We start from the raw sequence: 12,876 nt of genomic DNA, 5'->3' as shown, positions 1-12,876 counted from the left end.
ACGTTCTTGATCGAACGAAAAGGACACTTAATTGCTTAGGTTATGCTAGGACGAAAGTGTTAATAGCAAGTTTGAGGCTATTGGTAGGAGAATACGATAGCCTTAAATCATGACTTTAGTAGATCAGACTGTTTTTATTTAGTTATGCAAAAGACTTTGCGATCTTAAAACATCCCCTAGGCATTTGAGGCCGTGTATAATGGTATTTGGTTTATTTCCATCCTATTTTCAACTAAGATTAGCCTTTCAAGGTCACACCCAATAATCGGCTCTGGGTGAGGGCTCCTTCTAAGCTGGGTAGCAGAAGTGCCAGATAGTAGCTAAATCCCACTCGATTCTTTTTTTACGCTATAAGGTCAGTGATCCCCAGGAACACTACATCAGTCCTTCAGCAAATTCTGGGGTCGGCCCTGCAACTGGCAAGGTATTCCAGCCAAAAACATCTATCCCCGCTATTCATTTGTAAGAATTTACACTGTTGCTAATTCATACCTAGACGTGGGGAAGGGGGTCAGACTCGCAGACTATTACTAGGTATATCTATTCTATTTATATTGGTAGTCCAAACACCTAAATTTATTCACAATCCAACAACATACTCATAAAGTATGTAATATAACAAATCAAATAAGAGAACAGATTTTTTTTTTCAGAAATCCTTAAATATAATCCGGCTATTTTTTTTTTTTTTAGCATAGATAACTGAAAACAGTGCACCACATCATTTGGTACAGAACTTCCCTAATCGGAAGTATTTTGAGCATAAAATATTTTGCAAAATGAGTATGTAGGCGATTTTTGCTTGCGTAACATTTAACTTTATATTAACGCCCCATGCAGATTTATTTAAATTCTTTGCACCACCTCGGCTATCTTTATAGTCACTGATAAAATCGTTGATTCCATCTAAACCAAAACGTGATCATTTAATAGCTTTCCCCGCAATTTTTTAAAAATAATTGCGACTGTTAGCCGCTTTCTCTCGTCACTCGAAAACAGTTTCCTTTAATCACTTACAGTAGAGTAAGCGTTTAATCTGAAAAACAGAAGGCTGTGCATGGGCATTACCTAACACTCAGTGCTACATTTTAATGTCACTCGTAAAAGTTTTCTGAAGATGTATTAATTCTCACTTGAGAATTGCTCGTTCCGCATAAAATACACAAAAGGCATTCAAAACAAAGTTTTTATTTTGAATATTTTCAACAATCGAGTAATTTTCATACGTAGTAAACTACCAAGGTAGATCATAGCGATCTTAACGATTTACCATGATATTGCACTATGTCGAATAAGTAAAACTCCCAACGGAGTAGTGATATTGCGCTACCTCCTCATTGGAGGTAGCGCAATATCATGGCAACTAGTTGTGAAGGTATTCACAACATGAGATAATTAAAACGACGCCAATTCAACTATCTTGGTAGCTTATTATGTACAAATATGAGGCCATTGCACTAACCAATATGTCACTAAACTCCTTCGTAGTTTAAGGCTCTAGCCTCAAATTGTTCTTCCGTCTACTGTTATCCAACTTTAGAACCCGTTTACATACTTTTAAGAAAATGCACTACTTCTCTGAAGATTTCAGAGGTCACGAAATCCACTATAGGTAAATCTCGGAAGGGGCCAGAGTTCAGGTGCTGCAAGGATTGTTGGAAAAGTTACAGCAAGGAACTTAGGGATATCGGGCCCTTTTCTAACCTGGTGCATTGCAAATACCTGCTCTTAGAAGCAGGTGTAGCACTTGCATGTGATAGCTGCTACCTACTTCACTAGAGACAGCTGCACATCACTTATTTTAAAGTGGATGTGGCGTCTCAGGTTACGGATATCAGAATGCATTTCAAAACAGATTCTGAAATTTGAATTAATTGCGAATTTTTATCGATAGGTTCCTGATGAAAATCGTGTCAACTGTAAGAGGAGAAATCGAGATTTTCAACATTCTGTTCGTGATGGCTGCTGTCCCGAATACATAAGAGCGGTGGAATTGACAGAAAAGAGAACACAATATGAATAATACGGCTAATCTAAATCCTCTTTTGAGTGTAAATTATGCTTACCAGGGCATTAAAATCCTGCAAAGTAACGGCCAAACAGCAGCTATGGATGAGATAAGGGTGGCGGCGTTTGAGAATAATATGGATATTATTTGTATTCAGGAACCTTATACGGTGAAAGCAATATTGATATTACTCTGACCACTATCAACATCCCAATCTCTCATTGGGATGTTGTCCCAGAGTTAATCAACGGTGACCACCGTGCCATAGTTTATGGCCTTCTTTCTGGGCAGCGAGTCGATGACTTTCAACTTACTGATCTTAGGAGATTTTTCATTAACAGTATTAAATGGAACAAATTAAAAGATTTTCCCTCTGCTGTCTTTACTAGGGTCCCTTGATTTGGAACCTAGTTCTCGATGATTGGCTGCTTAGGACGACTGAATTTCAAAATGTTCAACAACTTGCGTATGCAGATGACATTATCATTTTAGTGAATGGAAACTCAAGATCTGAATTAGAACTCTATGCCAATAAAGTACTCCTTGAACTATCGTCCTGGTCCTCTAAGAACAAATTAAAATTATCCCCAACAAAATCGAAGATCATGATTTTTAAACACAAATTAGACTATCGCAGACCACCAGTTGTAAAACTTGACAAGAAATCACTTCCACTTGTCCGAAGCACCAAATTTTTAGGAGTCATCATCGACGACCGCTTCTCCTTTACTGAGCATATTCAACATCTGTCCGTCAAAGTTAAGAGTTTTACCGCAATGCTGCTCCAAATTACCAGACAAGACTGAACACTAAAACCCTACATCTATTTTATAATGCTGCCATAATCCCAATTACAACCTATGCTGCCAGCCTTTGGTTTAGACGTACTGCACTCAAAACTGTACAAACCAAGTTATCCACTATTCAAAGTTGTTTTCTCCTTAGCCTACTTCACGTTTGCCGAACATTATCAACTCCAGCTTTACAGACTCTTGCAGGCACTATACCACTTGACCTGCATGTTGTGTTTAGAGGGCTTTGCTTTTACATCCGCAAAGGCATTTCTACGGAATTTCAGGGAATCATTGTTAACCCTCAGGCTGATCCCAAAACTGAGCGAACCAGATGCTGGAACTTGTTAGTGAACACCTGCAGAATAGATGGAATTCTACCGAAAAAGGAGCTATTACCAAAAACTTCGTTCCCGACGTAACTGCACTACTCTCATCATCCACCAGAAAATGGTTTTCACCCTCACTGTTTACCTCCTACATACTAACTGGGCATGGTTCGCTAAACGCAAAACTCTACCAATTTAGACTTTCCAATACAGTTTCCTGTCGATGTGGGCTACCGGAAGACTCTCCTCACGTACGTTTTGAATGCTCCCTTTACGAGGATCTAAGATCGGCTCTTAAGGCAACAGTACCCAACTTGTGTCCCGGAGGTGAGAAGATACTCATTTCTGTCAACAATTTCCAGGCCCTTCAAACCTTCTGCAATTCAGCTTTTAATCGCAGGAAGGCTCTCAACCTTAATGTTAATTCAAGAAATCAAAACCGAAAACACATCATAAATCATAATACAACTGTGCGCTGCCTCGTCGTCCTGATGACGTCATATACAAAATTGTGGCTTTCAAAACACGCAAAGATTTTAACAGATGCTGCACTTCTCTGACTCATCCTTTATCAAGACTCTGCAACTAAACCTCTACTCAGTGATACCGTCATCGACCAGAGACTTCTGACACCACTCCAGATTAACAGAATTCAGAATTACATCTAGAATTTGTTCCTGTCGATCAAGATTGAATGACATTACTACTTCTGGTTGACAATACACCTCTTTCTCTTTGTGGACCACTTTAGGCAGCACTGCATAAAGACGTGGGCAAGAAATGGACAAAGATTTAATTTCCTTTTTTTTTTTTTATATATATTTTTTTATTTATTATTTTTTTTTTATTATTTTTTTTATTTACTCTATGCTATTCTCATCCTTATTTCTTCGTCTTCTGCTGTCCTGTCTCCTGGGGATGTGTGTGTGTGTGTGTGTGAGCGCATGCGCTGTTGCCGGCTTGCTGGCACGGGATTCTTTTGAATGGCTCCAAACCCTCTTTGGACATTCAGTACGTGACTGCTGAGGTTGGCCATGGTTTCTGCGCAGTTGTGGCCTACCTCCCCGTGGTGTAGACGGACATTGGGCAGGCTTTCCAGGTGATCGCCTGCCTGGTGACAAAACGGCCAGAAACAACTAAACAACACACACACTGCACGAACATAACGTTACACACATTTCTGGCCTGTTACAGTGCTTTCTGTAACCACCACAGTGTACAAAGACGGAGTTGAACTTTCGTTCAGGTGCCGTCCTACATAAGATACTATACATGTCTACACGATAGAAATGATCGAATCCCTTAATATATTAATGGCTGAGGAGACTATTGATTTTGTTCAAACCCAATTGTATCTGGCCACGGATTATGCAGCAAAGAAAAAACAACATGACAACTCCTGTCCCTTGGTGGAATTCAGATCTTGTAAATTTAAGATCGCAAGGAAGGAAGGAATATGAAAAACAGATATGTCTCAACAGGATGTTCAAGCATACAAGGATTCTTATAGAGATCTTTGGAGGGGATACCACAAAGAAATTGGGAATTCAGAACCGTGGGGGTTAGTTTACAAAATCTCCAGAAACAAACTAATCTGTGGAGAAGTGTACAATACATTAAGAATAAACGGAGCAGAATCTGAAGACTGGAGCTCGACGGTACATGCTATAGTGTCAAGTCTGTTCCCTAAAGATATTCCAGAGTTGGATACATTGCAGCAAGGCCAGATACGTCTTGAAAATAGTATGTATACGGGTTCAACTGATATTGAGTGTTTTAATCTGTTGGAGTTGGGTTCTGCCATAGCTAGACTAAATAGCAAGAAATGACCCGGAATTGACCTTGTGGAGAATCTTGTTATCGTCAAGTTTTTCAACTTATACTCACAAGTACTCCTAAATCTCTTGAACAAATGCCTCCTGGAAGGATACTTTCCAAATCAGTGGAAAGTGGCATTGCTCAAGATTCTTCACAAGACAGGGAAAAACACATCCGATCCTCCTGCTTACAGACCAATTTCCTTACTTGCTAATCTGGGAAATTTATTCGAACATCTTCTGGCTCCAAGAAGACTACAGAAATTTGAGGAAAACCAATTGTGCTCAAGCTGCCAGTTTGGCTTCAAAAAACGGGAGGTCCACTGACGATTCTATTCTTACATAGACTAACTTTATCCAGAATTCATCTTCTAAATATGTTTTGGGAATTTTTGTGGACTTTGACTCCCTCTGGTGGGAGAGTGCCCTCAGGTTTTTAAGGCTGGCTAAAATGTGATAATTATGTGTACAGGGTACTGAGATCATACTTTAATGAGAGATACATCATGGTCAAGGCAAAGCATCTGTCGTATAAGGCCCAGGTTGCGAGAGGATGCCCCCAGGGTTCGGTGTTGGGGCCTCTCCTCCAGAATGCCAGATTAGATCTGTGGCTCACGAGAATTCTCTAAAGGTGGCCTACGCCGATGACCTCCTGTTTGCCATAGATTCAACCCATCTTAGATGATTTGGTGGCATGGCTGAAATCAACAAGCTCAAGATATCTGAGTAAAACAAATTTCATGACATTTTAAAACCACTTTAATTATGGAAGACCACCAAGAATTCAACTGAATGGTTCACAGATACCTTATGTTCCTCAAAACAAATATCTTGGCAAAATCCTCGATGATAAATTAACCTTTCTCCGTCATGTCACCAAACTGAAGGAAAAAATTAGAAATTTTACTGCTTCGGTCATAAGAATCTCCAAAAAGAGACTGGAGTCTGAATAAAAAGACCATGAAACTATTATAAAGCAATTATTCTGCCTACAGTTTCGAACAGAGCAGGTATTTGGCACCAGAACATCGTTAAGGTGAAAATCAAAAATAAGCTACTATAAATTCGAAGAACAGTGCTTCTGGCACTAAATAATGCCCCTCGTATAATATCAAACAATGCCCTCAATCCTTGGAGAACTGCCTTTAGATTTATCTATCTTATACCGTGGCATGATTTATAAACATAAGAAAGGACTGCAGGTATCTATTATGGGAATTACAATAGACCCAGTTAGTAACTTGAAGACAGAACGGGAAAGAATATGGAGTGAAATGGTTAGTATTTGGAATGAGTCTGTGCATGGTGAAGTCACAAAGTATATTGAAAATGTTGAGCTTGGTTCTACTCAATCTTCTGTTTCATGGTTTGCACCAAGCATGTTTGCGACGTGCTTATTAACAGGCCATGGATCTTTGAGGACCAAATTTTTCGACAGAGGTTTGGAGCCAGATCCTTTTTGCACCTGTGGTCAAATGGAGGACTGGATCCATGTTTTACTATTTTGTCCACAATATACACACCATCGAGTATTGCTATTTAAATCAGGTTCTAGGTCTAGCTGAGGACAATGTAAAAATACTAGTCGAGAACAAAACAAACTTTGACTTTCCAGAATCGGTCTCTAAGAAGAGACTTGAACTAAGAACTCAAATATAAATTTGACAGCTGAAAATCTGCTGTGTTTGTATCCCCTTAAATACAAATAGAAGGACCTGTTGTAAGATATGTAAATTTAGTTGGATTGTTAAAATTCTATTATCTTATAGAAATGTATATATTTACTTCGCTAAGTTTACTGGAATTTTTCAAATCTGCTTCGGCTTGGATATTTTTCCTTGTTTCCAGGTTTGGGCAACCTGGGGATGGGATTGCTGGCACCCACCGGTATTACACTATCTCTGGTGGGTGCGGGATTCGTTCACAAGGCACTAAAGGTGACTTGGGCCTGAGGGTGGGCAGTGGCTGCTTAGGTGTTGGCTGCTCCTTGGTAATAGGAGATGTACTCAAGCGACACCCCAATACAAAAAGCTTTGTAGAGTTTCTGCACCCACACAGATTTCCTTTCCCTGGCCGGGGGAGGTGATGGTCCCTCTATCTCCTTTCCTCCTTGCCACCCACACTTTCCCTTCTGGTGGGACATGCCCACCAAATCTTGGAGTCACCCCCCTATCGACTCCATTCTTCTGTCTGTCGCCCCCCCAGCCTCCCTCCCACTCTAACTGCACGCAAGCGAAAGCCCCACACATCCAAACTTAATTACAGCCAAATTTCATTTGCCCACAATTTTCGGCCTCACAATTCTAGCACAACCACCACGCGATAACTTCAATTTTTTTTAAGGTCCTAGCCACTGAAATCTCAGGAAATTAGGTGGCAGGACCTGCCAGAGTACTTATTTAAGATATTGGTGTACCTGGTCTGCCTCCACGGGGCAAAGTGTGGGCAACGTCTGGCCTCAGCAGAGGCCTGGTGGCTAAATGGCCAGAAGAACAACGGTACACGACACTACTCATCTACAATATCCATACACTTTTAAATCTCTGGCCTTTACAGCGTACTGTATCACACGACAATGTAAACAACGCGGAGATGGGGGAACCCCTGGTGCCCAAACACTTTACACCCACACAGATGTGCAAGGTGGAGATAGGCTAAGACCTACAAGCCACCCTTGATACAGGTAAAACACACATGAGTTCAGATATAATATATAATGAGAATGCTAATAAAATTGTATGTGTCTTCTTTGTAAATAAGTGTACAAATAAATGAAATTAACTGTCACTAATTGCGAATTGAGCTTAGGCTGTTATTGAAAATAAATTTATTACATTAAGTTATGGTACTATTTTACAAATTTATTGTAGTAATATGAAAGAACATGCAGTCTAAAGGAAATTAAGCTTTATTTTCTGAGAAACAGTAATACATAGTTAAACAGTTAAAAAAAATTAACAATTTCTGCAGTACAATCTGGAATTAGTTTCTTGCTAATATTCAGTTGGTCTTAAATTCAAGAGAGAATCTGAAAATGAAATACAGATTGGTATTAGTTTCAATGCACACACTTAGACATACACACTTACTCCAATTAAGACATTCAGAATTCTAAATGGCCGAATTTGTTTCAGTTCGTTATCAGTAGTTAACTTCTTCCTTAACTGGCACACGAGAACTATACAAAGTCTAAAAGCACTATTTTTAACCACAGGAGTTAAGTTCCTTAGGGAAAGCTTCCTAAAACAGTAGGGCAAACAGGCTACAGCATTTTCTCATAAAAATTGAACTTTCGTTTTTAGTTCAAGCTGATCTCTTATCAGCTTTTTAATAGTAATTTGTAAATATTGTAATCTCAATGTTAACCCCTGGCCTTGTATTACTATTATTGCAATAAAGATTTCTAAAATTAGTTAAGTTGTGATCCATTGTGCATAAGTTCAATAGATAACGCTTTGGCTGCTGCATTGAAGCAGACTTTAGAAAAGTACTGCAACTAATATGCCATTAAGACTGTTTACAACTTACTAAGCTACAGTTGATTGTCAAAGTTAGAAAATGGGGTGATTATCCCATCGATTCAGTCCTTGCACACTGTACGAGGACAGTTAAGGGCTAATATGGCTTTAAACTTCCCTAATATGGCCCGCTCAGCGTTCACTAGAAACGCTGACTAAAGCATTGCGTTATAGGAAAACGTTAAATACTGTACTTAACAGTGAAACAACTTCAACTATGCCGAGAACAATGGGCAAAGTAAATAAGCGCTATTCAACTTGGATTCTATGAAGACCGAAAGTTGATGTTTAAGATTTCCGCAAGGTTGCTTGGAGTGGTTTATGCCAAATACCATTTTGAACAATGCCAGCTCAATGCCCAACATTACGTATGTTAATTTAACTGAAGGCTATTCAATGTATACTATTAGGTTACCGAAGCTTCGAGTTGATGACTCGATTCATTCTGAACAGGCCGACTTGCTGGTAAAAGACCAAGTTGTGTAAGTAGAATCCCTATGTTAATGACAACCCATTTGTCAAAGCATTCTTACCTCCGATAGCTTGTTTAGAGTATCAAGATGTTGAGACGCACATGAAAACCTTGCTGAAGAGACGTAAAGCAAGTAGAGTATGTCGTCTTCTTCGTCCTTATGGTTGTCATATACCTCCAGGATTGACTGGTAAGGGAAAATTCCACCATTGCAAGTCATCAGGAAATAGATTTCTCCCTTTGCTGCGTTCATACTAAGCCTGAAATATTGGAACAAGGTCAGATTTAATGGGCCTTAGTTGTAGTAAAACTAGATTAATGCAATGAAGGATTGAAGTTAATATTAATTATCATTAAACTTAAAAATTTGACAGCGACCGCCAGATTTGCTTCAATTTCCAGCTTTCAAATGAATTGTACCGAATTTTCAGTGCTATTTCTCGAATGCCTTTTTGCTATTCTTCTGCAAAAAGAGGCTTTGCACGGTTAAGTGCAAATAACAAGAGATTTATACACTAATTATCGACTTACGATATATCTACCTTCGAATTAAGCACCATTTGAAATTAAGAAATCCTTAAACAGATGAACGCGGATGCACAAAAATCGGATTGAAGTACAGAAGTGTACGTTACAGATTGGAGTAGTTACGTATGCCCGCCATACGAGTCTAGAGTATTATTAGGCCAGGAAGAGCTTGTAATTCAGTCTTGGGTACATAAACTGTTTAGAAAACGATGTGAATAGATCGCTTCGAATATTCTCCCTGCCGCTAATTTAGGGAATTTTCAGTTTGTCGACAAGATGTTTATAAGAGGTAACAGAATTGTTTTGCTAGTTATGGTTCATGCTCAGCAATTTTTTGGGATCATTTTACATCTGTTTCCAACTCAAGGTGCTATTTACTACAAATAGCAAGCAACGATGGCAACAAAGAAACTAATCAAATTTCTTGAGTCTGCAAAGATTCAGAGCATCTCGATAGGGATACTAGATTTAGCTTTAAATCTTTTCGATGTTTCATTAGAAACAATCCGTGCAGTAAAAGTAGTTTTTGTAAAAATTGTACAGTCAAGTTGTCGAAACAGACAGCAATACTGTAATTAATGGAAACACTGCAGCAAATGCTTAGTTTAGGCACTTTCCCGTTTAATGGGGCAGTTCATACAAAGTTAACGTTGATGGATTACTTCTTTGGAAGTACAGGATTGATCATACTTAAATAGCGTACTTACGCTATCGATTCCAGAATTCACTATTAAAATACATAGTAGATATTTTAGGGTTATAATATGTGTCTTGGGCGGCACCTGGAACGGTAGTTCATCTCCGCTTCGTTTCACTTTTAAAGTAGAAGATTCTGCAGAAATGAACTGGCTGTTTGGCAACCCGGAATCAGGTCGGAAACGCGCCATCACAGGAAGGCAGACCTGGGGCAGCAGGAGAGGGACGCCAACAGCCCAAAGTTGGAGCCAAAAATAGTAAAAAAGGAACTTTTACAGCTATACAAAAATTAAAAATACTATACAAGATAACCTCAATCTGAGGAGGTTAACACAGATGATACTGATGTTTCAAAGTAAACAATGAAAGTAATCTTTTGCATATTAAAAAATATGCAAAGAATAATTAAGGATAACAGTATCATTCAACCGACAAAACTTTACATAAGCATTTTAGACCAGAAGCAGGCATAAGCCTTATAAACAGTCGAGGTTAACTCCAGTAAAGTTACTTCAGTCATTAGTAGCAAAGTCAATCACCAATAACAAAGTCAGTCGGTTAACAGCCATCCGAGCAAAGGAATTTATCGCCAAATTGAGTTCCAGACACTTGTAGTTTCAAAAAAGTCGAGAATTAAAGATCTTGAGAAATTGGACGTCATTGCAAGCCTTTTGAGGCTTGCCTTACCAAAATCCTGAAGGGCGCGGTAACTCGTGGCATTTGATACAAAGTCAGGTTCCAATTCTGATGAAAAGTTGGGAAATGCATTCTGCAGAATTACTCTAAATTCATTGTATGAGGGACAATGAGTACAAGTGCTCCCAATCTTTCACACCGCCACAATGACAAAGTTCCGTAGGATAAAAGCGAAACTTAAGTTTATTTAATGATCCATGTCCTCATATCAAATAGGAGGTAAAGTCAAAGTTAAACCAGAATAGATTTTTTATCCATAAAAGTCAACTTGAGGGAGAAAAAACCACTTGCGTGTTACACTGCCCAGTTTTGGGCTACCCCACCTACTCTGCCAAAAATTGATCAACTCCTTCCCAAATTGTCGTTCAGGTTTAACATTGAATTCCTATTCAAACTCAAGTCTAAGGATCTGAGTGGGAATGTCGTTTCAAGCGATAACAAGCCTCTGAAAATTACGTAGAGAGAGTGGTAACGTCCCAGCTAAAACCTGCAAAGCAAGTGTTGAAACTGTTCGATAAATCTTCAAAATAACATTGTACGCTGTATATATCAATTTTGATTGATAATTTGTGCAGTCCGCACACTATGGAACCAAGCAACATAGAGAAACAGATTCTTAAATTTCTAGAAGTCCACTCAGTTCGAGAAACTGACACGAGCGCCGGTGAAATTTGATCTTAATTCGCAGATTGGATAAATGAGGGAGAAAAATTTAACTTGCTCTCAATAGTTATTCCCAAAAATTTAATTTTTGTTATTAGAGGCATTTGTGTATTGTAAACTGTTAATGGTCGAATAACGTCCAATTTAGAACCAAGGATCATAATTTGTCTTGGTAGAACCAATTTATTTTCAACTGTCCATTGTTGAAGATCAGATACAACTTTCTCAGCGGATATTTCAATAGAATAATCTTGAATTGCCACCAACAAGGACTGTCAAATCATCCGCATATGCCATGATCTTCCCGTTGTCAAAGTTTCGGGTAATCCAACCTTGCAGAACAAAGTTCCAGAAAAGTGGTACCAAAATGGAACCTTGAGGACACCCTTGAAAGACCTAAAGCAAAATTTGGTCTATACTTAAATCTGCAATTCTTAAGCTGCCAAACTTTCTGTACTTAAATAGGGTTATAATAGATAGGTTATATAACCGAAATAAACTGAGAAACAAGCTTACGTCGGCAAATTACATCCATAAAACTGCCATAAGTACTAATTCACTCAAATTTAAAGAAAGTTCCCACTTAACCTTAAAATACTTACCTAACATCCCTCATTAAGGAGATGAATGAGGTCCCCTTTTCCACATACCACAGCTCGAAAGGAAGGAGAGGTACTCCTTGCTTGGGATGGGGTTGGAGAACAACCTGTAAAAAAGGAATTCATGAAGTCTCTGTAGAAGATGTTTAACTTAAGATTGTTTGCAATTCTTAAGCTATGTCAGTATCGTACAGTTATGAGCTCTAACACAGCTTTCATCTGCTTCAGAAGCAATTCTAAACTAAAGCACCACATACTGTAGCGAGTCTGGAAGGGTCACTTGTTTTCTTTACAGTGAGCTGGAGGCATATGCAAGGGCTGAACTACAGAAAACTACCGAATTAAGTTGGACCGTGTGTGAAGTGGCACAAAGTTCATTCTATTCAAGTCAGAATAGAGCAGAACGAATTGCAACTTCCAGAGTTTTGCGTTGCATCAAAAAATAGATATTAATATATATCATTAATAAAATTGCTGCATTCATGATATCAGGAATCAATTGATAAGATTCATTAGTCTAAGTAAAAACCAATTTGGATCTCATTCTGTAATGATTTATCTAAATTAGTACTAATAACTTAGCGGGGGTATCTACGCGTTCACTGAGAAGAAGCCAAATAACTAAGACAGTACGAGTAGTGGATCAAAACTAAGATAACTGTTAGCGTCTCTAAATGGGATAGGTACTTATTCGACGTAATAAGGAAACTTATTTCAATAATCCAATTTACAATACTGAATTTATACTACACAACTTTA

At 38.6% G+C, this 12,876-nt stretch overlaps 1 long non-coding RNA gene across 1 annotated transcript; it reads right to left on the bottom strand.

Moving 5' to 3' along the window:
- Nucleotides 1-7,907: 7,907 nt before the first annotated feature.
- Nucleotides 7,908-12,220, bottom strand: LOC150081715 (uncharacterized). Its single transcript, XR_016547293.1, has 3 exons — nt 12,121-12,220; nt 8,997-9,195; nt 7,908-7,973 (listed from the first exon to the last, which is right to left on the bottom strand). It is a non-coding gene; the product is annotated as an uncharacterized LOC150081715 (long non-coding RNA).
- Between the last annotated feature and the right edge of the window lie 656 nt (nt 12,221-12,876).

The sequence above is a fragment of the Mastigoproctus giganteus genome, chromosome 8 (genome assembly GCF_048544385.1).
Source record: "Mastigoproctus giganteus isolate SK-2022 chromosome 8, ASM4854438v1, whole genome shotgun sequence".
Taxonomy (NCBI): Eukaryota; Metazoa; Arthropoda; class Arachnida; order Uropygi; family Thelyphonidae; genus Mastigoproctus; species Mastigoproctus giganteus.
Note: the sequence above shows the minus strand (reverse complement) of the source record. Positions and strands in the feature narration are given on the sequence as shown.